Raw genomic sequence first — 26,779 nt, forward strand, 5'->3', positions numbered from 1 at the left:
TGATGGGTATCCCAATTTTACACTGATTTGATCATTTCACATTGTGTATAGATATCAAAATCTTACACGTACCCCCCAAATATACAGCTATTATGTATCAATGCAATTTTTTTTTAAAGAAACTAGCTGGATGTAGTTGTTCATGCCTATAATTGCAACACTTTGGGAGGCTGAGGCAGGAGGATCGCTTGAACTCAGAAATTTGAGACCAGCCTGGGCAAGGTGGCAAACCCCATCTCTACAAAAATACAAAAAAAATTAGCCAGGTGTGGTGGCCCATGCCTATAGTCTCAGCTACTCAGGAGGCTGAGGTGGAAGGATCACTTGAGTCCAGGAGGTGGAGGCTGCAGTGAGTTGTGATTGCACCACTGCATGCCCACTTGGGCGACAGAGTGAGACCCTGTCTTAAAAAAAAAAAAAAAAAAAAACTATAGTGGGAAGCAGGGAAGACACACCCAACTCCCACTTCTGAAGTATATGAGACATAAGAGACAAAACTGTCCCCAACAGAAAGGGCTTCTGAGGAAACAGGTCCTCGCAGGGAAGTCTGGGTTTCCCTTAAAGCAAGAAAGTGAAGGAGCCAGTCAGAGAGACCAGGATCCCCAGAGGGCATGGCCAAAGGCAGTGGGAGCAGCCTGGCGCTGAGTGTCTACCCAGCAGTGCATCAGCTAGGACCCTCAGACTCCCGATGACGGCTCTGGCGAACAGGAAGTCTGATGAGCGTGGTCCTGGAGGGCACAGCAGTCTGGGACTGAGGACCTTGGGATGGCCAGGTCTTGGCTTGCGACGGAGATGCGGTGCCTTCAGTTGAAGACTGAGGGTGGGGGCCGACTTGCTGGATTAGTACAATTGATGAGTAAATATCGGGGTGGTGGACACAGACCACCCTGGAGGTGTTTGGCTGTTGGCATCCAGTAATGGCAGGTGAGAATCATATCACAGGGCATGTCAAAGTAAGAAGGGCATTTAGATATCCCTCGCCAGCTCTTATTTTTCAGATGAAGAAACTGAGGCCCAGAGAGGTGACATAACTTGTCCAAGGTCATCACGCCAATGAGTGGGATTAGAATTTATTCCGAACAGATGCAGGCATAGAGTTTGTGGATGCTGCCGGCCTAAGGCTGGGTGGAGGCACAGGAGGCTGGCGGATGTCTGTTTTCCCAGCCTGGCTGAGCCGGGAGACCACTATGGTCTAGCTGTACCTATTCTCTCCTCGTGGTCACCATGTTTGCCCCCAACAGGGGCATGTGCCTGGCTTGGCGGGACTATTGGAAACCAGAGAGCTTAGATTCCATCCCTGTCATCCCTGCGGCACCTTGGTCAAGTGCCCTGGCTCGTCTGGTTTTCACATCTCCTCTGTGCTTGTGGGCATGCCTGTGTGGCAACATGTAGGTGCCATGGCCTGTGAACTGCAGTGAGCAAGGTTGTGCCAGGACCTCTCAGAACTGGGCCGTGGTATCTCCTGGAGGGGGCTTCTGTCTGACCGAATGATTGAATCATTTACCGTGTATCTACCCTGCACTCAGCCCTGCTTCCATGAAGCTCAAAACCTAGCGGGGAACATCAGACTGGATCTGGAGACTCACAAGCTGATAAAGGAGACCCGAGAAGTATTTTAATTCACCGGCCTCACATGTCAGATGAGGAAAATGAGGCTATGGCAGCACCAGAGTGAGAGCTTTACCCCGGCTGTGAACTCTCGGTCTGAAGCCGTGTGGCTGGTATGCCTCACCTTGCCATTCAACTTGCAGTGTCTGCCCCGTGGCCCCAGCATCTGAGGGGCATCTGGTGGGCCCTGCCAGTCTTCTTCCTACAGAGCACCTCAGAAGTGGAACGCAGGGGAGTCCTGGCCCCAACTCCTAGGCCAACAGCCAGGCACCCAGTCTATGGTGGTATCTGGGGGCCCCTTTTGCCACCCAGAATAGGATGCCAGTGAACGTGGCCCCAATGAGCTGGCTCCTGCCTTTCAGCCCTTCTCTCCTTTCAGCCTGCGCAAGTGTTAAATACAGCATCAAATTAAGCAAAATTAAATACATTTCCATGCAGCATTTTTCTCTTGACTAAATCAAACAATGCAGTTGCCATAGCAACAGCCTCTTCTGAAAAGGTCACCTGCAAGAAACTGTGTTTTAGGTACAACTCAAGGAGATTATGGGGGATTAACTCATTTTATACATATATATTAAATATATATTTTTTTCCTTTAAAGGAACTGTTATGAAGAAATAATATCCAACTGAGCTGGAAGATACCCACAGAAAAAAATTTAAGTCCCCGATAAAGGATTTTTTTTCCTTTTTTTTTTTTTTTAACCAGCATGCAGTGGGGTGATATCTGAAATGGCGACTCTGTTTTTACTTGGCTTTAATTAAACCTCAGTCGGGGCTGAGAAATGTGGTGAAGCGAGATAATTGCACTATTCCCAGTACAGTTTTTAAACTCCAGCTTTGATATGCACCTCGTGACAGCCTGAACCTGCACCCAGACTCCTGGGGCTTCTTGAAGCTCAGCTTATAACCACCCTTCTCAACCTGTGTGCATCTAGGGAACAGTGTTGGGGACCTTGAATGGGAAGTGTAGGCTGGGGGAGATGGGAGCCCTGCTCATCTGCCCAGGGGCAAGGAGAGGCTGCACCTTCCCTAAAAATTTCATCTCTGGCACTCAGGGGTTCTCCACTGGACTTGAGAATCCAAACCGTCAGGGAAGGATGAACACAGCCAGTCTACTCAGAAAGAGAATGGGGAGGTCTTCTCTAGCTTTTCCTGTAATTGTGAGAGGAAATGGAATATCTCCAGGAAACCCTTACTGGATTTGAGTGAAAGCGGGCACCCTGGCGTGGGTTCCTTTGTGAGTGTCACAGGCAGGCTGAAGGGCAATGCATGTTACTGTTCCGTGCTCTCCATCAAGAACCGGTGTGGAGTTCCCCCAAGAAGGAGGCTGTAGTTTCATACATTCACAGGGCCCTACACAGTTTGTCCAGCCTGCCCAGCAATGGCACAGGCGTGGCAGGGCTCTGGCTGTCACGGTGCCAGGGTGAAGGACATCTGTGGCTGAGGTTTATAAGGAGTATGTCTGCCCCCTTCCCACTCACCCCCTAGTTCTGCCTGCTTTCCAGGAGGCCAAGAGTCTGAGGGTGTCTGGGTGGAGGGTTCAGATATATGGGGAAACAGGAAACTGGTGACCTGAGTGACCGTCCTGGCTTCCCAGGCACCAGATGAACAGCTTCTCTGGAACCAAAGGTGGATCACACCCAAAGACAATCCAGAATTTGCTGGGCAGGGCTGACAGCTCTCGTGTCAGGGTTTCATGAGGCTCAGCTTTGTCTGGAGCTCAGGCCACTTGCTAGGGTCATGCCTCCCCTCTGGGCCTGCAAGAGCTGGTGGCCAGCACCAGCTCAGAGCCACCTCAGGAGGAAAGAGATTGGACTCCCGGAACGTATATGCGTGATATGGCCGTGTGTAGAGCAGGCCCAGCTAACACAAATACTCTTAGAAATGTTCCTTCAGTGCTTTCCTGGTGGCTGACCTGCCATCACGTGAAATGTCTTTCCCTTTCTGTCCTCAGATCCCCAGCCTCCAGGCTCTTCTCTTAATTTATCCCAGTGCTAGACAAGGTGGGCTTGTGTGGTGCAGCAAAGAGGGAGGAACTTGCATGATAGGCAGGCCTGGATTTGAATTCTGGCTGCCACTTACCCATTGATTGCCTCTCTTTCCTTATTTATCAAATGGGGATAATAATAGCTACTGTCTTAAATAGGAGGTCTTCACAGGGTTCTTCTGAAGATTGAATGAAATGACCTGAGAGAATGTAGCCGGATAACATAGGTGCTCAATGGATGTTTGCTGAATACTGTATTTCAGGAACATGACTTTTGTACAAAACAAACCATGTGTTTCCTGTAAAATCCTGCTTGCCAGCCGGGGGACAACCACAGAGCTTAAAGAAGGAACAGCAATTTCTAGCTCTAATCCCCTAATACAATCACTGGAGGTTTTCTTGAACTCTTAAGAAAAGCAAATCTACCATTATCCAGGGAAGAATTTTATTTTTAGATCAACTCAGCCCTCTGAACTCACATGAACCCTTAAAAGAAGATCCCCAAGTGCCTAGCCAAACTGGAAAGACCTAGGGAAAGACCATGGTTCCAAGTGGAGAGGGCTGACATTCGAGTTACTCAAATCCGGCTTATTTCCCTTTTAGGACAAGGTGCAGCTGCTGCTGCCATGCCAGTGCTGTTGTGGTGTCTGTCACTGAGCAGGGCTTTAGCCATGCCGCTTTTCTTCTCTGGGGTGCCACTGCTCAGCTTGTCAGATAAGATCTCCCAAGTACCCTCAGAAGACACTTGGCAAAGAAAAGCTGTCTGTCAGCTCCAAGCCAGGGAGCGTTAGTGCATAAGCTTTGGAGTCAAACAAAATTGGGTTTGAAACTGACCTCTGCCAATTTTTAGCTGCATGGCCTTGAGCTGGTTACTTCCTACTAAGAATCTTAGTTCCTGGCTGTAAAATGTGAATATTCTGTTTATCTCACAGTGTCGTTGACAGGTTTAAATGAGATAATACTCATAAAGTGTTCACCACCAGGACTGGCACGTCCCAGTCTCTCAATCTGTGGTGTCATGATTATATCGAGACCAGTGGGTGGCAGGCATCTGAGTCACCTGGAGGGCTTGTTAAAGCACAGATTGCTGGGCCCTCCCTCTGGGGTTACTGATTCAATAGGTCTGAAATGGAGCCTTGGAATTTCCATTTCAAACATGTTCCCAGGTGATGCTGCTGGTACAGGGACCACACGTTGAAAAGCATTGGTCTCTGTCATCCAATGAGGGAAATATTTGACCAAGATCCATGACATTTGAGCTTTAATAGGTATCCGGCTTTGTTTACCAAAGCTTCCAAGTGGGTGTAGAGGACCAAATTTAGAATAGTGCTGTCCGGTAAAACGTTTTGCAATGATGGAATTGTTCTATGTCTGCGCTGGCCAATTTGGTAGTCACTATTCACATGTAGCAATTGAATACTTAAAATGCATACAGCCGAAGGAATGAATTTTACATTTAAATTTCACATAGCCAGCCGGGCACGCTGGCTCATGCCTGTAATCCCAGCACTTTGGGGTGCTGAGGCGGGTGGATCGCTTGAGGTCAGGAGTTCGAGACCAGCCAGGGCAACATGGCAAAACCCCATCTCTACTAAAAATACAAAAATTAGCCGGGTGTGGTGGCATGTGCCTATAATCCCAGCTACTCGGGAGGCTGGGGCAGGAGAATTGCTTGAGCCTGGGAGGCTGTGGTTGCCATGAACTGAAATCACACCACTGTACTCCAGCCTGGGCCACAGAAGGAGACTCCTTCTCAAAAAATATATAAATAAAAAAATAAAAATAAAATAAATAAATAAATTCCATATAGCCGCATGCAGCTAATGCCTACCATCAGATAGCACAGACAAGATTCTCACAGATAGGGCTTAGTGAAGGCATAACTATTAACCAGGGAAATGAATGGGTAAGCGGCTGACACCTCAAGAATGGAGATTGGGGTCAAGACAAACATTGCAGCCACCTGCCCCTTCAGTGTGTTCCCTCTACCTGAGACCTTCTCTGGAGAATTTAGGAGACAATTTGAAGCTTCCTCCTTTTCTCCTGTACTTCAATACCTAGGTATACTGCTCTCTGGAAGAGGCAGAAACAATTGAAATATATGACGCATAGGGCTTGAACATCCAAGTGGAATAAACAGTGATGGACCTCTTAGGGACAGTGGCAGGGTGAAGATGTGTCAGAGCCACGGCCTGTGTGTTTTCAGGATACAATAAAGTAAAGATGTTTGGAAGGAAGTAGAAATCAGAGAGCAGCGTGATTTGTTCTGGGTTGGAAGAGGGAAGAACAGAAGTGTCAGTTAAAAAGAAAACTTTTGACCCAAGACAAGACTAGGGACAATTTGAAAGAGGGGAACTCATTCCTCCAGGTGGTGGGGAGTGGGGAAGAAGGGAATCATGTTTGTGTCCAGGATAGAAAGGTGCTTGCTAATTCGAGGCATTTCTGAAGGTGGGAAATGAGTCAAGTATTATAATACTATTCAACAGTCACCCTGACAGTGTTTGCTCTAAAATGTCTCAACTCACACCAGTCCTACTTTGCTTGGGAAAGTGATATAACATGGCAGTTAAGATCATTGGTTCTGAGAGTCACTAAGATGTGGCTCAAAATTAGCTGTGCCACTCACAAGCTGTAGGACCTCAGGCAAATGATGTAACCTCTCTAGCCTTGGTCTCTCCATCTGTAGATGGAAATAGTAACCGAACACACCTAAAGGGTTGTTTTGAGAATTAATGAGATAGTGGATCTCAAGTGCTTCATGTAATGCCTGGCACATGGCAAGAGCTTTGTAGCAGCCATCATCTCTTATTACGATGCATACACCACTGACTTCCCTCCTAGTCTCTGCAGCAAGTACCCCCATGGGCTGTCCCATTAGGGCAGTAGGAGGGCTCTGCCTCTGGGAGCCCTTCCCTGAGAGTCTGAGAGTGTCTTATCCTGGACCCTTTGCCAAGGTAGAGGTGACCTCTCAGCCCGCTGCTCCTCAGGGGTGCGCCTTTACTTCACAACAACAACCAGGATAGATTGTGGTGCGTGTTAGTGCCAAGACACAAGAAATAGCATCGCCAGAGAACCAACTTAAGCCTGGCCTGATTTAGTACAGAGAAAATGACAGCTGCTGTGCTCGGCTGGCTTCCACCCAGCAGAAGGCTATTTTTTGCAAATAAAATGGTAAGTTGCTAATCAGAAAGATAAATTAAGAAGCATTAAGATAATGATGGTCTAATCACCGTCCACACAGAGAATTGCTAGAGTGAATATCCAGGCTACCGAGTGCTTGAGCGCATTTGGTGATTATTTGTATTATGAAGGGAATGATGAATTCCAGGCCTGGAATCAATTTAGCTTAGGAAACCCACAAGACCAGCCTCCTCAGAGAGAGGACACTAGGGACTTCTGGAGGTCATTGGGCCCCCCTGCTGTCTTCCACCCCCAGCTCTGAGCAGCCTTTCCCAAACCATTCTTGATTTCTGGCTGTTTCCCTACTGAGGTTCCCTGGCTTCTATGGGGGCACCTCTTGGTCCACCTTTTTGGGTACCTAATAAGCTTCTGCTTGCTTGGGGACTGATTGGGTGGGAGGCTTTGTTCTACCTTGAGAGCAGCAGAAAGAGCCCCATCTGGGAGCAAGTTGCCACATAGCAGAGAAGGGGATCCGGGCTTCCCTGGCCCTTTCTGTGGGCCACTGGGGAGAAATGCTGTCCCATAGCATCGTGGCGCCTAAAGCAATCAAGCCATGGAGACTTGCTCTTCTTATCCTTTAGCTGAGAACTCAAGGCTAGGGGGGTGATTTGTCCAATATCGCAGAGACAGAGCCTGAACCAGGACTCAGGCTGGTGCTCCTACGCACGGTCTGCTGCTTTGAAAAGGGCTCTGGTGCTAAACTGAGAAGGAACGTTGAGAAAACACACCCCAGATTCCCAGTTCTCTGCTGAAGCTTCATTGAGAATAAGGATATTGAAGGGTATTAGACATGAACTAGAATAAACAGAGAAGGCCCAGTTCATAGAGTCTTGACAGTTAGGTTAAAGAGTTTAGATTTGATCTAATGTCGGGATATACATCATTTAACTTCTCTTAAGCTTCAGGGTAGCCTCAGCTGTATCTTCATCTGTAAAATGGGGATAATAAATGGCCTAACCTCTAGATTTGCTATGAGGCTTAACTGAAAGCTGCATTTAAAATGCTGAGCTTCCTATCATTCCTATTACTGTGAATAAATTCAGTAACGACAGTAGTAGAGGTGACTGCAGCTAGATTCTAGGCAGTGGTGTGCTGGAGCCAGCTGGTGCCAGCTTGCAAGAGCTGATTGTTAAATTTTCAGAAATTTTGCAAGCCAATGGTTAAACACAGCCATTATTAACATTAAATTACAAAAATTTGCATTAAATAAATTCTATTAAAAACACAGGTAATAAATACTCCAAGCTCACGGCTTCCTAAGCACTTCACTACCATCCATGCCCTTGAGGCTCTTTCCATCATCTCTGTAGGGTGGAAATCCTGGGTGATGGTGTGCTGCTTTGCATCTCTTCCCTCTTCACATTCAGCAACTTCACATTGGTAGCTTGAAACTGGCCATGGTGGGAATATTATTCCAGAAAGCCAGCTGTTAAATATTTACCAGCATACTACTGGTCCTGGTGTGTAGAGCATAAGTGAGAGATAGGGCAGCGTGAAGCTGCATGAAGGACTGTAAGAAAGGCCCCAGCTCAGGGCGGAACACAGAGTGCACACTCCGTTCATGACGGAGGTACTTGTAGATGCACAGGAAGAAAGGAATTGGAAAAAAAAAAAAAAATACAGATCTGGGGCCAGGGGATGGAGGCTCACAGGTAGCCTAAAAACAGCACAGTTGTAACTAAAGGAAATAAGAGGGCTTCACAAATTTGAATTCCTGAAAACTTGCATGTCAACAAAGGTTTAAAAAATCAAATCTTATCCTAAAGGTATTAGGAAGCTCTCACTGAAAAATCCCATGGTAAATAATATTGTAGAGAAAAGAATCCTTTTGGAACATAAACACTTCCTCTCCAACAAAGTGAATTTGGGGTAAAAATGGATTTTTGCCCAATTTCTTCAAAGTAAGTTTTGCTAGCCTACGTAAGCCTATTGTGCCTGATGTGGGCACAGAGCAACCTCTGTCCACCCCCTTGGCTCTATGCCACCCCTTCGCCACCCAGTGAGGTTGCAGGGAGAAGGGGTGATGAGCCCTTCTCCCCACTGCCAGGCCTGATGTCACCTGCCGGGCCCTGCTGGCCCCCAGCTGTGTAGCGTGCTGGGCTGGGCGGAGCAATGGCCAGAGCAGTGCTTTGCAGCCTGTTCTTCCTCCCTTGCCCCAAAGTTCCTTGTGAATCTGGGCTTGGGTTCTGACTGGGAGGGACATCTGCAGCCGTAGATCTTGGCCTCTTTTTGTTTCAGGGCCTGGCATTGCCGTTTGGCCAGAGTCTCCCAGTCCTGACTTGGTCAGAATGTGCAGGGAAGAACAGCGTATGTTGTGAGTGTGCAGGCAGTGTATGGCCTTAGGTTCTTCTTGGCCTTCTAAAGAGAGAAAGCGTTGCTGATCCTTTCACCCAGGAAAACATGTGCTGCACGTGGGATCCTGCAGCTCACTTGATCCTCCAGCTTCTGAGGTCTCTGATGCCTGTGAATTTGCCGGCTGAGGAGGCCCTCTTTGTCTCTGACCTTTCTCTTCCTCAGGCATTTGCTGTTGACAGTCTGACGACATTAATCCTCATCAGGTACATATTTTATTATCCCCATTTTGTAGATGAGGCAACTGAGGCACAAAGAGGTTCCTCAGCTTGCTTAGGGTTGTGTAGCTGGTAAGTGGTAGAACTGAGGCTCAGCTCTAGAGCTGTCTGACCCCAGAGCTCGGGCTGAACCACAACACAGTGCTGTTTAGAAGGTAGCCATTGGAAAGAAAAGTAGCAACCCTTCAGGGGAGGATTCAGGTGAACCCCAGCTCCACTAGCCTGACTTAGCAACTCTGGGAAACTCATAGCAAAGACCAAGCCCCTTCACAGAGCCACAGTGGCTGCAACCTGGGGAAAGGGTGTGCTAGCAGCCAAATGCTCCAAGGCCCTTATGGAAACAGAGCCTGACTCCTCTGTCCCATGTGGCGGGGAGGAAGGGGTGTCTAGGGCCTCACCATTTCCTCTTCCGTCTTTAGCTGGGGCAGTCACTCCCTCCCAGCTCCTTCCAAAGCTTAGTCTACAGGCAGACCCTGGAGCAACACGTGGTGTTGGGCTAGTTCCCGGCTGAGTGGGTGGGGGAGGAAAGGGGCTGGAAATTCCTGAAGACTCAGTCTTCTGGGGAACAAATGAATCTTCCTCCCAGGTCTCCTCGGCAGCTGCTGAGCTGCAGAATTTATGGAAGCCCTTCACGCTTTGTGACAGACTGCTAATGAAAGAGAGGCCAGGCTTCTGCGTCTGCCTTCTTTGGTTTCTAATTTGTCCAGGGATTCTATCCCCAAGTGGGGGCAAGCGACTTGGAAGCCAGGGGGGCCGCACAGAGCCCTGCAGCCTGTCAGCAGGGCTTGGCTTGAAAGGCCCCTGCTGAGGGCCACCCAGGGGGCAGAGGGTTGCTCCCAGCTCCAAGTACCTGCCAGGGATGTGAAACATGCTCTGGGATTAATGGGAACCAGATGGGCAGGACAGCCCCTCCACCTGGCCTCCACCGGAGAAATGCTCAGCTTTCTGGCATTGTGCTGAAGCTTTTCTTAGGAGTTCTCTGAGACTGTTTTTTTTTTTTTTTTTTTTTGCTCCAGGCCACATGCCCGGGAACAGAAGCCGGGAGTCCTGGACCTTTCTGTCCAAATGAAAAGATGAGGAAATTAGGAGGGGCCTTAGAGCTTGCACCATGTGAGGCTTCTCAACCCAGGCTGCGCATGAGAATCACTGGGGAGCTTTTGAAAACTGCCTGAGCCTACCCGAAATCACTACATAAAAATCACTTGGGAAGTGGTCCAGGCGTTTTCTTTTAAAAGCCTCCCAGATGTTCTGATGTGCTGCCCAGGTTGAGAACCACTGAACTCTTCTCCATCACAAACACTTCCTGATTGAGGCCGTGGTGAGCCCGAGGTCACACAGTCAGAACTGAAGACCCTGTCTCCAGCTCCCTGTGACAGCTTGTTCTCCCACACGTTCTTTCGAGTCCTCATGGCCCATCGGCCCTGCAAAGTGCCAGTTAAAGATCATAGTCACCCTTTTATGTCTGCCTTTCCAATTTTCCTTGCCAATTTGAGGCCTTCCCCTCCTTGGAACCGGCAGAGGCACGTCTCCTGTAGGAAGCACTGCTGACCACCGCAGCGACTCTGGCTTCTCACGTTGTGCACCATCCCCAGCCTTGCTACTCCAAGTGTGGCCTGAGGACCAGTGGGACCCGCATCATCGGAAAGATTGTGAGAAATGCCTTAGCATGTGTCCACTCAACCCAGACCCCCTGAATCTGAATCTGCATTTTAGTGAGATCTGCAGGTGCTTTGTATGTATTGCATAGATGGAGAAGCACTGATATTTGTTGAGAAACACACACGCTCTATCAGATTCATTTGTGTAGATTCTGTCTCCACGGTAAAATTGCCTTCTTCTTGAGAAGGAGGACCATGAGTTACGTGTCTTGCACATAACATATAACAATATAGCACAGTGCAAAGCACATAGCAGGTGCCTTTTTCCATTTCATTGGCCTGAGACAGTCTCTCCCAGCTGCTGTGGTGTAGAGATCTCCAGAGGATGGGCAGTGGCAGGAAATCCTCATCCTTCAAGTGGAACCCATAGCAGACTGGGGCCCTGTTGACCAGGGGAAATCTCTTAGCTCCCAGGTGGCAGACTCAACAGTGGAATGAGACCCAAAATGGGGAGGAGATGAGCCTCCCCTCGTGACTGACTCCATGCCACGTGCTATAGTGGGATACTGCTCTCTTCCCACCTCCACCAGTGATCTAGGCAGACAATGCAACATTGTCCTTCAGTTTTCTCCAAAATGGGAATGACAGTGTCTACTCCACAAATCTTCTGAGGTCACTTTGAATTTTGGACATCTAGAAGGTATTCAGTAAATGCTTTGAATGAGGATCAAGCGAGATCACGGATGCACTTTGCTACCTCTAGCCTTATCTATATATCAGGTCATTTTCTTATTCTTCCCTTTCCAGTTTTTTGGGTAAGCAGAGACTTCACTCTCATCCCTGAGCTTTCAGGCTCTGGGTCAGATTTGACCAAACAATTGCTCCTGGAGTTGCAGCTGTAGTCTCCATGGAGGAAGAGATTGCTACTAAAAACAAACAAACAAAAAACCAAATGTTACCCAGGCCAGAGCAGGGGTATAGTCCAGCCAGGACCGATGGAAAAGGAGATAAAGGTGGGACAGAAGACTAGAGCCTTAAATCACTGTTCTAAAAAAAAATTGCTGCTCACCACTGGCATGTCACTCGGTGCTCATTAACTGTGTAAGCACCTTCACCAGAGGCCCGTGCAGCCTGGAGGCTTCATCCTTTGCCCAATAACTGTTAATCAGCCCACAGCAGCAGCATCAGCCCTGGAGGGCTGGGTCTTTCCTGGCAACCACAATCGGTTTCTATTTCATCTAAAAAAAATAAAATGGATAGGATGTTGTATTCACTCGCACCCCCAGCATGAAAGAATGGAGGATCAGAGCTCCTTCTCAGCCCCACCCCCACCTCCTGATGAAAAATTAACCAGCTGCGCTGAGTGAATGAATCCCTAAAGGGGAATGAGGTCTCTGATGTGAGCTGAACTGGGTTCTGGGAGCTCCAAAATCCTCCTGGTTGTTAATTCTCCAGCCCCTGGATCCTTGGAGCAACTGCGGACAGGTGTCGCAGCATGCTAATTGGCCACCCCTCCCAAAGCCAGCTCTGCCCAGCTACTGCTGGAGCGGAGCCGGCCTTGGTCAGGTTTTTGATGTGATGCAAGTTCTGTATGCTTTTGGGGAAATGGAGTGGCTTGAAGCACACTTTTTGTTTACTTCTGTCTCCCTCTACTCTTCTGTGGGCTTCCTGAAGACAGAGACTGAGGGTTTTTTGCATCTGAATCAGAGTACCTTCTAGATCAGACACAGTAGTGACTATAATAAAGGAATGAATAAATGGGTGAGTGAGTCAGGGCTTGACCGTGATCCAAGAGTCTACTCCACAAGCTCGATTCAGGCCATGGGACACCATTCATTTGTTCATTCAGTCAGTCAATAAACATTCATTACGCAGCATGGTAATGAGGAGCGTGCCGTTCATTCATTTTTTAGTCTCAGTCATACATTCATTCAACAAACACTAGGTCCTGGGCCTTGTCCTAGTGTCAGGAATACAGATAAAATGCTCATTCTCTGCCCTCAGGATGCTCACAGTGTGGTGGAGAAATGGGTCAGTAACTTGAACATAACAAGATGCCTGTGATAACAGCCTTGAGAGTGGATGCCTGAGGTTCTGTGGGAGCCAGGGGAGGGCGCCCAGCTCTGCTAAGGAGACAGAGCAGGGTGTCATATGGGGGATGCAGATATGACACCTGAGCTGACCCTAGAAGGATGAGTAGGGGTTAACCAGGAGAAGCTGATGGGAGAAGGGTGTTTCTGGCAGAAGGAGCCGAGACAGATGCAAGACTACACCCCGATACCATGTCATGCCAATGGCAGAGGCAGAGCACAAAGGGGGTCTCTTCCCACTTCTTGCCCTGAGCTGCCTCATTTTTCCCAGACCCAGCTCTAGCAGGCTGGTCATGTAGAAAGAATAGGGGACAGGGTCACAAGACTTCAATCAATTGTCATTGCTCTCTGGGCCTCACTTTCCTCGCATGTAAAGTTGGAGGCAGATGAGTAGACCCTAAGAATCAGTGCTCCCCATGCTGCAGGTATACAACGGTCCTTCTCCCAGCAGCTGGCTGGGTGCCATGGGGAGTGGTATGGAGAGCCAGTCCCACTAGACTTTATTCTAATACTCCTCAGCTTGGACTCATCCCCTTCTTTCCAGTCCAGGCCGGGCAGGCAGGCTCGAGTGTGCTATGTGAGCTCCCAGGACCAAGGTGCACAGAACTCTGTCTCCTAGAGCACAGACTGAGTCATCTTCTTAAATCTTAGGCTAGCCACTGTGCAAAACAGCTTAGTGGTTCCTCCAAATTGAAACATAGAATTACCATTTGAGCCAGCAATTTCACTCCTACATATAATTCCCAAAGAACAAAAACTAGGGACACAAACAGATATTTGTACACCCATATTCATAGCATCATTATTAATGGTAGCCAAAAGGCAAAAACACCTCAAGTACTCATCAACTGATGAATGGGTAAAGGAAATGAGGTATATCCATACAGTGGAATATTACTCAACCATCAAAAGGAATAGAGTTTTGAAATATGCTACAGCATGGATGAACCTTAAAAACATACGTTAAGTGAAAGAGAACAGACAAAAAAGGACAAATATTGTATGATTCCACTTACATGAAATATCTAGAATAGACAAATTCATAGAGAAGAAAGTAGATTAAGGTTACTAAGGGCTTGGAGGAGGTAGAGATGGGGAATTATTGATTTAAAGGGTGCAGAGTTTCTGTTTGGGATGATAGAAAGGTTTTGAGAAGAGATAGTGGTGATGATTGCATGATAGTCTGATTGTAATTATGGCACTAAATTGTACATTTAATGGTTAAAATGGCATATTTTATGTCATGGACATGTTACCACAATTTTTAAAAATCCTAGGTTAGCTTGTGCAGAAGACTCACCAATCATACTTCATCTAATAACCCCTCTCCAGTCCGCCTCCCCAGCAGGCCTTTCTCCCCGGCTTAGGTCGTCTCTCAGCATTGAGTTCTGCCAGACTGGTGTGTTTCATTTTTGTTTTTATTTCCTACATCTGCATCTGCTACCATCTGCTCTCTGGGGCTTGTGCCCCTGACAGCGATTATTTGTACACGTAAATCAGAAAGTCAGGGACAAAGCTTTAATGACAGTCTTTTTGGAGTGGCAGTGGCAGCAGCAGGAGACAAGCCAGTGCCAGCCCTCACTGGGTTCCCTCTGATGTGATGCTGGGTGGGGTGGGAGTGAGGGGGCTGACCCTATCTGGTCCAGGTTCGGGGAATTCTTTCTGGAATTAATGTTGATTCTGGGTTCTGGGGGCGCTGCCTCTGTTTCCTTCAAAGGCAATATCCATTTGTGTATCCTTGGCTCTTGCTACAAAGCTGGGTTCCTAGTGGGTGCTGCATTGAAGACTGAGGGAACGGAGCATGTCTAGCCATGTGTGGGAAGGCAGCTTTCACTCAGGAGGCTGGCCGCAGCCACCCCTTCCTTTCTCTCTTCCCTTTGCTGTTTATCGGGAACGTTGTAGTCCTAGAGAGAAGGCTGAGGTTTCGCTCAGACCATGTCCACATTGCCGTATACCTGAGAAGTGCTTGCCCTAAAAGAGAGGAAGTACCACCTTTCAAGACCGGAGGTATTCATCCGCTCTTGATGTGCATGTACGGTGTGGAAGTGGGGGTCTCGGAGAACCAGAACCCACAAAGTGGGAGACTGTGCGTGTTATTTGGCTTGGTGTTTTGCGGGGAGCGTTGCATTCAGCCTGGACCACCTAATCTTGTTCACAGGCCAACCCCGAAGGGAAAAAGCAAGATGCCGGACAGCGTGGTAGAGTGTGCTGCCATTTATGTCAAAACCACACATGCTTGTATATGCATAGAATCTCCCTGGGAGGCAGACATAAAATTATAACAGTAATTGCCTCTGGGGGTGGGGTGGACGAATGGGGGATTCAGGGTCAGAAGTAGAAATATTTACACACACACACATAAATGTACACACACACACAAATATATACATATATAATCCATACTGCTTAAATTCTGTACCATATGCTTTTAATTACTTAATCACAGAACAAATTGTAATTTTTTTAGGCAAACCCACTTATGTGGGCGGGTGGATGACTAATGGGGCAAGCGGGTGAAATGTAGCTCTCCCTACCTCTGATTTCTTTTAGTGTTTTTCAGAAGGAGTTTGGAGAAGCAGAGAGTGGCTCTCCTGTCCCTGGGGAGCTCACCACAGTGTTAGATGTTACTTGAATTTCTTTCTTGGGAAGAGATCTTCCTTTTTCAACAGTCTGTTTCCTTGTTCTTTGTCTGGCTTGACAGACACCCCAGGTCTTGCATCTGGCAGCCTTGCCATCTAACCCTCTGGGCATCTAAGTTGTTATTACTTGAGACTTTCTAGAAGATATCCCTGTTTGTTTTTTGCAAATCTTGTCTCTTTAAACTCAGGGAAGAATCAGGCCGCGTTGATGATCAGCCTCATGTGAAGTTCCTTTTTTTTGGAGTAGTTGACACACACACACTCACACACACCCACACCCACACTCACGTACTCACACACAGACACGCTCATACACACACGCTCACACACACTCACTCACACTCACACACACACTTTATCCCTGGAGAAATGGAACATCTCCCATCTCCCTCTTACTGCTTACTCAAATGTCTTCAAAATGGCTGTAGATATTACCTTTAATCTTATTTCTCCCAACATTGATTGAAGGAGGAAAAAAATCCAGAATGCTTTGGAACAATTTTGAGCAATGAAAAACTGTGTTAGGAAGGAAGTCTCAACTGAACTCTGTTGTAGACTGCCACTAATGTTATAATAATATTTTACTCAAATAACAAAACTTCCTAACATCACTATTCTATTTAACTTGTCATTTCGGACTATTATTTCCATGTTAACTACAGGAAATTAACACATTAAGCAGAAACACAAATGATTCCTGCTTGAAGTTGTTTTTGATATTCCTGTTAAGGAAGCCGTTGTTATTGTGTTTTCATTTCCACAAGTATTTAGGGGGTATCTCCTTTGGGACACCTAAAAGCCTGAGGTAAGCCCCCCATCTTATGGAGCTTGGCGAAAAGGCATGAACCAGAGCTGGAGAAGACATTCCATAGCTAGGTGGCCAGAAGAGAGGTACAGAGAGGAACCCAATTCAGCATGAAAAGAAAGGAGAAGTCAGTACTGAGTAGAGAAGGTGGGAGAAGTCGGGCTTGGAGGAGAAAGGAGACCTTGGAATTGGGTTGTAGAGCATTTAGGGAGGCGGAGGTTAGGGGACAGGGTTGGGTGGAGAGGCAGCATGGCAGAGCATTGCCAGTGAGTAGAAAACATGAGTCAGCCCTCCACAGTGGAAAGATTAGTGTGCATAGGGACACTGTGGTGAGATGGAAAAGATGTGGGCTTGGAAGTAAGAAAGGCCTGAACATCAGCCCCCAGTCTGCTCCTCACTAGCTCCACAACCTCCAGTAGTCAGGCTTATGAAGAGTCCACTTCTTCATCTGCAATAGGAACAGGTTAATATTTACTGTGCAAGGCTGTTGTGCAGATTACATGAGATGAAAAACAGCACAAACTAGACGCCAACAATTGCTAGATCCCTTCACCACCTGCCTTGCGTGGAGTATTGGGGCTTTCTGAGAGTGAAGGGTGAGGCATGACTGTGGAGAGGAGTAAACACCAGACGGAGGAACTGGAACTCTTCCTTGTTAGACATGAGTACCCACTTGGAGTTTTTGAACAGGAAAGTGAACTAGTCAGGGTCATGCTTTAGCTGGGTCAGTTTGGTGGTGGCCCTCTGGAGGGCTGGCCAGACAGTGAAGCTAGAGGCGGGTCCACAGTGTGGTGCTGCAGACATTCAGCCATGGGGCATAAAGGAACATTTCATATATACACACACATCTATGAGAGGAGGAATGAACCAAAGATGAATCTAGGGCTTGGAACCAGAGTGCTAGGACAACCGTGATGCCCCTGACGACAATGAACAAGGTAGCATGAAAAGTTGAAGGAGGGGGAAGGTATTGGCACAGCTTGAACACGAGATGACAGCTGGACGTCCAAAGAAAATGTCCAGTTGAGATCAAAGTCCTTGGGAGAGTGGTCAGCTCTAGGGATATAGATTTGAGAGTCAAGCATTCATGTGGATCAAATCCATGTATGTGCACACGTGTGTGTGTGTATGTGTCCATACACGTGTATGCCTGTGTGTTCCTGTGCATGTGTGTGTGTTCCTGTGCATATGCACCGCTCTCAGAGCCAGAGAGCAGAGTGAGGGCTCAGGAGCAGCCTTTGCTGGATTCCTGTGGTTGAAGGATGAGGGCACAGTGAACTGGAGGAAACAGTGGGAGAGGAGGGAAGCAGCAAGGAAGCTTGGGGATGTCACCAAGATAGGGTAGACCCTAGTGTCAGATGTGATCTTCAGTGAAAGAACAAGGAGGCCTGAGACAGGGTCACTGGATTTGGCAAGGAGGTGGCCTTCAAGAGGGCAGTTTCAGAACTGGGGCTCGCATGGACTGCCCCCATCCTGACCACTCATAGCCTTTCTCATCTGTATCGTTTTGTCATCTGCTGATTTATTCCTTCATAGACGGCTATCTTCTGTCTTCCCTCCTTCTGTACCGCTGGTAGCTCACCCCCGTTCAATATGTTAAAAGCTCTTCAAGAATGTTCTTCTGTTCTCTCTGCCCCACAGCAAGTGGAAGGCAGCCTTTCCATCTCAGTAAAGGGCAAATCCATACTTCCAGTTGTTCCGGTTAAATAAGGTGGGGTCCCCCTGACTCCTCTCTTTCTCTCACACTCTCCACCCATGGTGTCTTCAGAAACCTCGCCAGACCCAGCTTATTTCCTCTTCAGTGTTTCCACCCTGGCCCCAGTCCCACTGTCTCCTGCCTGGATTATTGCAAGAGGCTCCCGGCTTCTTCCCTTCTTCCCACCCTTTTTTTTTTTCCAGTCTGTGCTCAACCCAGCAGCCAGTTTCCATTTAAAATGAAAATCAGATCATGCCACTTCTGTGCTCAAAAGCCGCCAGTGTCTTTCCCTGTCATTCAGAATGAACACTCAAAGTCTACTCCATGGTCTGCCGGCTCTACCCAATCCAGATCCCTGCCAGTTCAGCCACGTCTCCTGCTCACTCTGTTCCAGCTGCACTGGTCTCCTTGCTGTGCACTCAACACATGATCCCGCCTGGGACACTCTTCCTCCATGTGCCCACACTGGTCACCTCAAGTATCTGTTCAACTGTCATCTCATCATCAAGGTCACCTGACGACTACCTTACACAAAAGAGCGAGCCCCTCTCCCTCCCTGACTCCTGGTGCTCTTGATACTTTTAATTCTGGCTTATTGTTCTCCACGCGTGTCATCTCCATCCAGCATGCTATACATGTACTTATTTATTTATTTTTATTTTTTGAGACAGAGTCTCGCTCTGTTGCCAGGCTGGAGTGCAATGGCGCAATCTTGCCTCACTGCAACCTCCGTCTCCCGGGTTCAAGCGATTCTCTTGCCTCAGCCTCCCAAGTAGTTGGGACTACAGGCTTGCGCAACCAAGCCCAGATAATTTTTGTATTTTTAGTAGAGACGAGGTTTCACCATGTTAGCCAGAATGGTCTCGATCTCTTGACCATGTGATCCACCCGCCTCGGCCTCCCAAAGTGCTGGGATTACAGGGGCGAGCCATGGCGCCCAGCCGTTTATTTATTATCTATCTCGCCCAATGAGAAGTTGTCATTGGGAATTTGTTTTGTCACAGAGAATTTGTTTTGTTCACTGCTTTAAACCCAGTGCCTACAACAATGCCTGGCATGTAGCAGGTGATGAATAAATATGAGTTAATTGAAAGAGAAAAGAAACTAACATTTACAGGACACTTACATGCTAAGTTGTGCCGTAGCATCTGCACTTATGTCATTTACTTTTCACGACAATCCATAGAGTATTATTCTTTCCATTACACAGATGAGGAAACTAATAAATAGAGATATAAATCAATAGTTACGTATTTAAACTGAGAGTTCAGAATGGAGGCAGATAGCAGGGAGTGAGTAGATCATTTGACCTCAATTTTTTCTCATTCACTGATCCATAAAATATTTATTAACCACCTGAGTATGCCAGGCCGTCTGCTAATTTCTGGGGATCTACAATTGAATAGAAAATAATTCTTGGTCACCAGTCTAGTGGTGGCAACAGCAATTTAAACAGAAGCTTAGAGCCATGTGCTGTATACTAGAAGTAGGAACTCATTAGTCTGAGAGCATGAGTAGGAAAGTGCTTCATTCTGGAGAAGTCAGAGAAGGCTTCCTGGAGGAGGTGACATTTGAGATGACTCTTTGCAAATGAGTGCTGTGCATTTAAGGAAATTGGCTGTTCCTGGAAGGATGAAGACTAAGCTCTTGTGCTTGGTGTATGGGCCCTCCACCTTCCTCACCAGCCTCATCTATGGCCAGCCCTTCGTCATAAACACAGACTTCTCGTTACATCCTGCATGCATTATGCTATTTCCCGCCCTTGCGAATGCTGTTTCCTCTGTCTGGAACACAGTCTCTCTCCCCGCACACTATTTTTATTCCTTGAGGCTCAGCTCAGTGTCATCTCCTCCCCAGGATGAGCCTGGTGCCCATCTTTGAGCCCCACATCACCCTTCCCATAGGTAAGCTCATTGTCACATTTCCATAACTCCCTGCAAACCATAACCCTTCTGAGGATAGTCTTAATCACCTTTGTTCTTGCTGATGGGTGACATCATGGGACCTGTCATATAATGAACAAAGAACATACAACTGATGGCCCAAAGTGAGCCTGTGTTAGAGAGGAAAAGAGGACTTTCAGAGCTTGGGAAGACACAGGCACAGTGAGGGCACTGGGCAAGCAGTCAGTTGAGTAGGCCAGGCTGAATAAGCTGGAGTGAGAGCTCTGGGTCCCTCAGAAGGTGTCGTTAAGGAAACAGGCAGAGGCTGTTGGTTACCCCTGGGGCTGTGGAGGTTCAGACAGGGGTAGATGAAGGGCCTTGCATAGGATGCTCTTAAAGCTGAGCATTGGGAGACCTGGAAAAGTCAAGCGTCCCACTGAGTGACAACCTTTGTGGACCACCTTGTGTATGCATCACCAGAGATAGAGGCCCACACAGGGTACCATGGAAGTGGCACGTTTGTCACAGGTTTGCAGGAGCCTTACCTGCTCCCTCCCTGCACACCTGGGCTGGCTCACCCCTCAGCCTGGCCACCAGAGTGGAGGGCTTTCTAAAACTGGACTGAGCTCCAAAGCAACAGCCCTGACTCTGGGGTGGGTGAAGTAGGACCTCAGCCTCCCTCTGTGTTCCCTCAGCTCCCCAGGAGCATTTATTTAGCCTGAGCTGTGCACAGACAGGCCTCCAGGCCCCCAGTTCTGAGCAGGTGAAAGGCCAGCCCTTAGCACAGTACCAGGGACCAGACAAATACTTGGGATGAATTAATGAATGAATTGATGGGTGGATGAATGAATGAATGAATGAATGAATGAATGAAGCCTACACTGCAAGGCTGTAAGAAGAAGCCAAACAGTGGCCTCAGACTTTGGCTCCTGACCTCAATGTATTCCCAGGGTCTCCACAACCCATGTGGCACATTTGTAGGGCAGGCCTTCTTCGTCCCTTTCTTGTTCTTACGTGACCATTGGTTATCATGTCAGGAGTCCAAGAGATACCTGTCACCTTTCTCCAGATCATGCCCTGTGTTAGGCTATTCTTGCATTGCTATCAAGAAGTACCTAAGGCTGGGTAATTTATAAAGAAAGAAGTGTATTTGGCTCACAGTTCTGCAGGCTGTACAGGCATGGTGCCAGCATCTGCTCGGGTTTGGGGGAGGCCTCCGGGAGCTTTTACTCTTGGTGGAAGGCAAAGGGGGAGCAGGCATGTCACCTGGAAAGAGCAGGAGCAAGAGAGATCAGGGAGGTGCCACACACTTTTACACAAGAAGCTCTTGAGTGAACTACCAGAGCAAGAAACTCACTCATTCCCACGGGGAGAGCACCAAGACGTTCATGAGGAATCCACCTCCACAACCTGAACACCTCCCGCCTGGCCCCACCTCCAACACTGGGGTTACATTTCAACATGAGATTTGGAGGGGACAAACATCCAAACTAGGTCACACTCTAAACCCAGCTGTGGTCTGAGTGTGTAACTCTGGTTGCCTGCCTCCCCTCCCTGGGCACAAGACAAGGAGCCAGCTGCATGAGCCTCTCAGCTGCCTCGGTGGAGAAATGGAGAGCTGACTGAGGCCAGGGAAGGGCGGGGTGGCAGAGGAAGCTGTGTTCTGCTGGGCATCAGGAGAGGTGGGTTTGGGCACTGGCAGCGCCACTACTCCTGACCTTAGACAAGCCATTAGCATCTCTGAGCCTCAACATACTTGTTGGTTAAATGGGGTTAATTATATCTGCCATGTTGGTCTCAAAGATTGTTGGGAAAAATTAAAGGATGTGTAAGTGTTTCACAAACCATGCTGGTAGATGCCTGAAGTTGTTTTCCTGGGGTCCTCCTTCTTACCCGATTTGAAGAGGGTGAGGGTTGGGGATAGGGCTGGATCCCCTCGCATCCCCCCACCGGGCTGCTGTGCTTTCCTGGGCCTTGGTTCTGGGCCAGAAGCGACCGTGGGGCTTCTCAAAAGCTGTGGAACAAACCAAAAGCAGCCTGGTATCTTCCCCATCTCGCCGTCTGTTTCTGAGACACCCTGTCTGCTGCCCCTCACAGCAGGGCTGTGCTTGATAGAAGGTGAGCCTTGGGCCTGTGGGCAGATGACTCTCCTTCTCCACAGATGGTTGGCACATGGTTAGCCCTGGCTGGTTGTCCAGGGGTGGAGTCACTGGCCTGTCAATCAGCATCCTGCACCTGTCTGGCCTTTGGGACCATGCGAGCGGTGGGAGAGGGGACCAAGGAGCTGAAATGAGGGCTCCCATCCTGATTTTGGAGTGGCATCTTTGGAGAGTCTGCTTTTGAAAGAGCAAAGGTGGCCGAACCTAAGGCTGGAGACTTCTCTTTTTCTACCTTCTTTATCTCTCTTTTGACCCCTCCCTACCAGGCAATGACCACTACTACTAATAATAATAGCAATAGCAGCTGGCAGTTTTTGAATACTATGTGCTTGGCACTGTGCTAAACACATTACATGTATTATTCTATTTAATCCTCTCTGGGGATATCATTATCCCCATTTTACAGATGAGGCCGTTGAGGCAGAGAGAGGTTAAGCAGCTTGCCACAGTTCTCCAGCTGGCAAGCAATAGAATCAAGATTTAAGCCCTGGCATTTTGGTTCCCAAGCCCAGACTCTTAATCACCATTATATGAAAAGGAGGAAAGGTGTGTGCATGCACAGAGAGAGAGAAAAAGAGAGAAAGACAGAGAGACAGAGACAGAGAGAGAAAGAGAGACAGAGACAGAGAAACAGAGACAGACAGAGAGAAAGAGAGAGAGTCGGGTGCAGGAGAGGGGAGGGAGGGAAAGTTGAAAATACCTGCTTCTGAAACTACGTATTGTTTATCCCAATAAACTCTCCCCAGATCCCAACAGGCAGGGCCCTGCATTTTTTCCTCTATAGGGAAACCTGAAAGCTAAGCTCCCAGACTCAGGAAATGCTACTTGGAGCCAGAACACACTACTTGGCATGTTGCAGGCATTTAATATTTTTTAGATGACTCAGAGGATGGATGGACAAATGAATACACTTCTGACCTAGGTGTCAGGAGAGGAGGTCTTAAGCTCTAGCGAGATTGCAGTGTGTGGCCCTGGGCAAGTCTTGTGCTCTATCCTCCATCCCCTCCTCCAGGAAATGAAAGTGCTGATAATAGGTGCTTATCTCAGCCCTAGGCCAAAATGTGCTGTACAAGTTGAGAATCTGAGCTTGAAGGTGTCACTGGCTCTGCTAACTTCCAGGGCTCTGAGCTGGCTCTGGTTCAGGGAGCACTGTTTGGAGCTCAGACCAGATGCTGCCAATCCACTGCTGGGACTGCCTAGGAAAGGACTCCAGACAGTAGGGACAGAAGGACAGACAGAAACTGTCTGGGCCCACTCTGGACACCTCAGGTGTTCGAGATCCTCCAGCCCATATGCCCCAGGGGCAACTAAAGCCAGGCTGTCCTTTGCCTTGGATAGAACTCTACCTAAAGACTCTTGGGTAGAGAAAGGCCTCCCAAGCAGGGTAGACTTCTGCTTGCAAGAAAGAGTGTAGTATCTGATTTCACTTCCCACAGCTGGCAGCATCAAATCGATATTTTTCCATGGTACAGACAGAGTAAAGAGAGAATAAAGTGTTGAATTGTTTGGCATTATCAAGGATTTCAGCTCCCCAGGACTCCTGCATAAAGAGATGGAAATTTTAGCTGCCAGAGCCAAGAAACACACACAAGTATATGAATTTGTTACATTATATCTTTCCTTCTTCCAAACAGCCCTGGAAATGTCAAAAGATCATCTATTGTTTCATTAAAAATAAAAAATAAAAAAGAACAGTTTGGGCTTGGTGGACTCAGCTTGGGCACAAGGCAGGTGGTGCCAGGCCAGTGGAGAGGAGACAGAAGTGATTTTCCAGGACAACCTTCCAGAGGCAAAGCTATCTTTCTAATTCTCCCTTTCTGGGTGTTGATTTCACAGATGTAATTTAAGCCAGGAAAAGCGTGCTCTGACACATTTGCCCAGACTCAGTCATTTTGGCCAACATTTACTAGGCACCTACTGTGTGCAAAGTTCGGGGCATGGTCCCTCTGGAGATCCCAGTGTCTGTTAGCGTGTTAGTGAGAGCATCGCTACAAGGAGTTCAGGGCCAGCGCTTGTCTGACTGGGGCTAAGAGTGGCCATGGCATCTCAGACGCAGTTCTCCAGCTGCCTGGAGAATCCAGAGCCCGTGGAGGCGCTATGCTGCCTGGAGGAGGTCCAGAGAGGCCTCACAGAGAAGGGGACATCTGGGTGGGGCCTGGAAGGATGAGGGGACTCCCACAGAGGAGGGGAGCTGCAGCATCGCAGGCAAAGAGAAGAACAGCGTGGGTGATGTAAATTGAAAGGCCACATTCAGCCTGGACCTAGAAGTTGGGCCTGGAGAGGTGGAGAGGACAGGAGCTTCCTCTCCGGCCATGCACTGACCAGCCATGATCTGACCAGCCCCTGACAAACAAGTGAGTGACTGAGGCCACGTCTAGTCCACGATCTGCTATGCACACTCTCCTCTGATGCTGATGGATGCAATTTCCCACCTTCAGGCTGCACACTACCCCTCACTGCCTTTAGCCAGCTGGCCCAGCTCACCTGCTGCTGGGCTCACAGGCTTCTAGAGAGGAAGCCGGCCTCTGGCTGTCGGGAAGCTCTCGGCCAGCCCCATGTACTGGTGGGGCCATGCAGCCAAGGGGATTGAGTCAGGCCCTCCGGAGTATTGGGGGTGTTTAAAACAAGTCTGTCCCCAATTCCACCCCATTACCAGGAGTCATCAGCCCCATGTGCATCCCATACCTAACAGGGAAGCAGAGAGTAGGCCCTGCTGCCAGCCCTGAGCACCCAGTTTTGCCTCTTCTGGCTGGACACCCCTCAAAGGGAGGCGCTGTGTTCCCTCCTCCATGCCTTCTCCACCTCTTTTCCCACTACAGCCTCGTAGGGCAGAGAAAAGTCAGGGAATACCTGAGCTGAGAGAATCCTTGGAGGTGGCAGAACCATCCAGTGCAGTGGTGTGCAGCTCCACCCTAGCTCACTGCTCCACGTGGTGGACCATCTCATGGCTAGTCTGTTCTTCCTTTTGCTTTCTGAGAGCTTAGGGTCCCAGCAGCCCCAGCCCTCTAGAAGGCCAGAAGCCACAGTGCCTCTATTCTTCCATGTCCCCAGGAGCTCTTCTTGCTGCTCCCATGCTGGGTGCTGACAGCCAGGTGGGAAAATTCCCATCACACAGACAACTGTGTCTCCGCACCCTCCAAAACCTGACCCGCAGCTGGGACCCCAGGCCACAGAAGTAAACATAACCTAAATCTCGTACTTTTGAATTTTGCTTTTCAATTTTCATAGCCTTTTCACATTTATTTTTCTTATGGCCTCCAACCACCCTGAAGGGATGCAGGCAAGTGTTATGTCACCCTCACTTTTACAGATGAACAAATGGGGGTACAGGCTGAGGAATGTGCCTGGGGCCACACAGCTAATTGATGACAGAGCCAGCACTGGGGCCAGTCTCCAAGCTTCTGGTCACAGCCCCAGCCCCCCTGCCACATTCCCAGGCAGGCCCCAGGCTTGGGAAAGGATGTGGGGTGCAGGATGGGTCTGGATATGTGGCTGGTGAGCTCTCCGGCGCTGCCTGGGCCTCTTCCCCTGTGGATCAGGGAGTTCAGACTCATGGCCTTGGAGATTCCTGTCAACCCCAATGTTCCCCGGCTCCGTGACTCCATCACACTTGCCCTCCTCCTTATCAGGAAACCCACCCTTCAACATTTCTCTTTCCACTTTTGGGAAATGCTGGCAGAAATGGAGGACAAAGCTGTATCAGCATTGTAGAACTGGAGAAGGAACTGGGCTTACACAGAGGGACAGGCACTAGAAAGTGACATAAAAAAAGAGGGCACTCCCCCTTACCAATGAAGGATGTGTCGTCTAAGGGGAGAGACAGGCTGCCAGGCAGTCCTATGTAGGCTAAGAAAATAGAGGAAGGCTTATGTTTCCATGTCCATTGCAAAACCACCTCCTTCCATCAGCAAACATTCTCTTCTCTGCTTCCCCCAGCTAGATGCATGGCCGGCCTGAGCTAGGAGGCAGTTACTAGGGCTTCCTCTAGGCCAACCTCAAAAGGCTTCTTTAGGAATGCAGGGATGTTGTTGGGATCTGGATGCCACAAGGGACGTGGTTGGCAGGGACCCTCTGATACCTGCAGGGAGCTTGGCCTGATGGATCCAGGAAACACCTCAGGGCCTCCGTAGGAAAGGCTGTTGGTGGGGAGGGGGCTGCTTGGAAATGGATCCACTTGGGTAGACACCAAGAAGAGATGATGTCCTGAGCTGCAGCCCCAGCCCCAGGGGCCCATCTCGCCCAGCTCTGGCCCTGAAAAGACTTTCCATTCCCCTTCCCTGGAAACCCCCTCACTTACGGGAAGCTGGGTGTTATCTTAAGGTCTATAAACGGCCTGCCTGCTTTTCCAGCTGGAGCTGTTCATTCAGAACAATTAGCATGCAGTTTGGAGCTGGATGGAACATATGGCAGAGGGGGTCCCCAGGAGCCAGCGTGTGGCAGCCTGAGAAGGAGGGGAGCAGCCTGAGAGGCACAGGAAGGGGCACGTGGGAAGGGGAGGGCTCCCAGCTTGCTGCCTGGTCCAGGTACACCTGCTTTTAATCCTGGAGGGAACAGAACCAAGG

The 26,779-nt window shown here is 48.7% G+C and overlaps 1 protein-coding gene across 3 annotated transcripts in view; it reads left to right on the top strand.

The window, feature by feature from the left end:
- The window catches only part of PKNOX2 (PBX/knotted 1 homeobox 2), a 266,903-nt gene that overhangs the window by 112,991 nt on the left and 127,133 nt on the right, over positions 1 to 26,779 (top strand). The window lies entirely within an intron of this gene.

Source organism: Pongo pygmaeus, chromosome 9 (genome assembly GCF_028885625.2).
Source record: "Pongo pygmaeus isolate AG05252 chromosome 9, NHGRI_mPonPyg2-v2.0_pri, whole genome shotgun sequence".
In the NCBI taxonomy this organism is placed as follows: domain Eukaryota; kingdom Metazoa; phylum Chordata; class Mammalia; order Primates; family Hominidae; genus Pongo; species Pongo pygmaeus.